Source organism: Petaurus breviceps, unplaced genomic scaffold (assembly GCF_028583685.1).
Source record: "Petaurus breviceps papuanus isolate PSGF00001 unplaced genomic scaffold, PetGlider_PUasm1.0 90879, whole genome shotgun sequence".
Taxonomy (NCBI): domain Eukaryota; kingdom Metazoa; phylum Chordata; class Mammalia; order Diprotodontia; family Petauridae; genus Petaurus; species Petaurus breviceps.
This window is the reverse complement of record NW_027187368.1, coordinates 7345810-7348933: the sequence shown is the minus strand read 5'-3', so window position 1 is coordinate 7348933 and position 3124 is coordinate 7345810.

Genomic DNA, 3124 nt, shown 5'->3' with positions numbered 1-3124 from the left:
TTTATCCCTAGCTGTCTCTCTTCTCTCTCTCTCTCTCTCTCTGTCTCTCTCTCTCTGTCCCTCTCTCTTTCTGTCTCTTTGTCTCTGTCTCCCTCCCTTTATCCCTAGCTGTCTCTCTTCTCTCTCTCTCTCTCTCTCTGTCTCTCTCTCTCTGTCCCTCTCTCTTTCTGTCTCTTTGTCTCTGTCTCCCTCCCTTTATCCCTAGCTGTCTCTCTTCTCTCTCTCTCTCTCTCTCTGTCTCAGTCTCCGTCCCTCTCCCTCTCTCTTCTCTCTCTCTCCTCTTTCTGTCTCTCCCCCCCTCTTCTTCCTTCCTCCCCTCTCCTTTTCCTTCTCTCCACACCACCCCCTCCATTTAAAAGAAAATGAAAACTTTATAACAAATATGTACAGTTAAGCAAAACAAATTCCCACGTTGGCCATGTTCTATCATTCTGCATCTTGAGTTCCTCACCACTCATCATTTTTAGTCCATTCTTTGGAGTCCAGAATGGTCATTTCATTGAAGTGTTTCAAAGTTAATTTTAGGTAGAGAATATGGTGATGTAATGGAAAGAAACATGGATTAGGAACCAGCTGACCTAGATTTGTATCTGAACTCAACCATATGTGTGATCTTAAGAAAATCACCAAACTTTTTTGCAATTCTACTTCCTATAGACTGGTAATAAGAAAACTTTCACTGCCTATTTCACAGTACTGATGTGAGGATTAAGTGAGATAATTAATTTAAAGTGCTATTAAATGTCTTTTTGTTTTTACTTTTAAATTGCTGTATAAATGTTTTTCTTCAACAGTAAGCTCTAGCATGTCATTAATAATTATTTGCTCAAAAGAAATTATATAAAATGTGTGCTCCAGGAAACATATAGCAGAGAAAGAAGATAGACTGGTCATGTAGCAAGCAGAGAGAGTAGAAGATGGATTTCTCAAGTGAAACCCCAGCATCCAAGGAATGAATGTTAAAAGTAAAAGATGGAGAATGTTGTCACATTGGGTAGCTCCTTAATAGAGGGTTTTTGGATGGATAAGGGTAAGAATAACTCAGGAAAGAATAGGTTCATGGTTTATGATCTGTTTCTTCAGATGTAATGCCTGCATTATTGAAATCACAGATCCATTGAGGTCTTAAACTATTTCTTGATACCCTTGGTTGTTGGAAGAGCCCAGAACTCTATGGGTTTTTTTTTTCTTCCTAAATCATGACAGTTAATAGTCAAGGTGAAGCAAAAGACAAAATAGGAATCATAAAAATTAAAACCAGTATTATGATTTTGACAATGAATTGCCACATGTTAATAGAATATATATGGCATTCATTAGCCTCTTTATCTATAATAGTATTTTGCTAAGTATAAAGTGTATGACATATAGGAAGCATTCAATAATTGCTGCCTCATTCATTTCAATGGACCTGTGGCCTGTCATATGCAGATATCTTATTCCCTCCATTGATGTGTGATGATGAGAAACTGTCCATACCTTCTCATATTGTGTGATTCTTGTTAATGTTCGCCAGGAGATATTTCAGAGGATGTGCCCAAGCCTGGCTACCTTCCTCTGGGTCTTTATACATTTTATAGGTACCAGTGTAGCACTCAAGATATAACAGAGGCATCTACTTTGCTGATCATAAATATTTTACCTTGATATCCTTTAGCATGACTTGCTCATGAGTCATCATTGAAAATGCTATTGAAGTCTATTGCTCCCTACCTTCCATGTCTTTACAGCCCTTTGGGTTATTTACAACTTTGAGTCTTTAGAGAGTATAATATTCGAAGACTGTCAAGTGTACACTTTCACCAGTAGATCATTTATGTTTTAAAAGATCAATCATTTATACTAAGTAGCAACTTGTGACCATTAAAATCAATATGATATTTTTAAAATATAATCTATTTTTCTTTTTTTCTCTCTATTAAATTCTGGGTTCACATAGCGTCCTTCTGCAGTGCTTCTCATAGTCATAACATTTGTCAAAGAATTGCATATTATTTCAACATATAATTGAAACAGTTCTTTATGGAGAACCATTAAATTTACATTTTGAGCCACTGAGTCAAAAGCTTTTTATCATCAGCCAACGTCAGTATAATTGAGCCTTGTGTTCTCTGCACTATTCAGTCTATCTACTGTTACAAATATATAGCCTACTTGACAGAATATTTTACCAAAATTTGCCTGTTTCTTATATTTTCAATGTGTACCTTTGAGACATATGCGTATATGTATAATATATAAACACACTATATGTATACACATATATACACACATACATATACATACTAGTTTATATATGTATGTATAGTCAGTTTTTTGTTTTTTAAACTTCATATTACACTATAATAACTCCAAATGTAATGTAAAAGTAGTGTTAAATAAAACAAACTGCCACACAACAATCTGCCTCATTTAATACCCATAGTTTACCTCATCTCTTCTGAAGGAATAAAGCAATCTTTCAACAATTCTTCTTAATCAAGATTAGCCATAGTATTGATCTGAAACTTTGTATCTTTTAGTGTGATTTTCATAATCACTATTTCATAGTAGACATTGTCTTTACCACTATAGCAGACGAAAATGTGTAGATATTATAAAACCTTTGCATGGTTATTTTTTGTCTAAAATCACTTTGATTCATCTTTAAAGATGAACATATGGAGGGTCTCATCTAGGGCAAACACTGCCTTAAAGCTTCTTCTTCCATAAAGTATCATTCAAACAAAGTTTGACATGAACATGATAAAAATTCTGCACAGTTTCTTGAAAGGCCCCTTCTCTCACTGATGAGTTCCTGGCAATGCCTCCAACTAGGCAAAGAGTCCAAATTAGCCAAACTTCATTCCTCTCCTTGTTATGCTTCTAATTTTCCAGACTTCAGCACCATAACTCAGAAACAGTCTCAACCCAGAACTTCGTCATCCTGAGAAGTCTTTTGGATTCAATAGCATTTTCATCCTATAACATTTTCTCTTACATGTCATCTCCCTTCTCATATAGTTCAGTTCCTCCCTCTACTTCCATTTGGGGAAAGGGTCCAGGTGAGCTAACTTTCAATCCCAATTTGGTGGTGTTTCAGACTTTTAAAAATTTCAGCACAATTCATTCGCCCCCCCCCCCC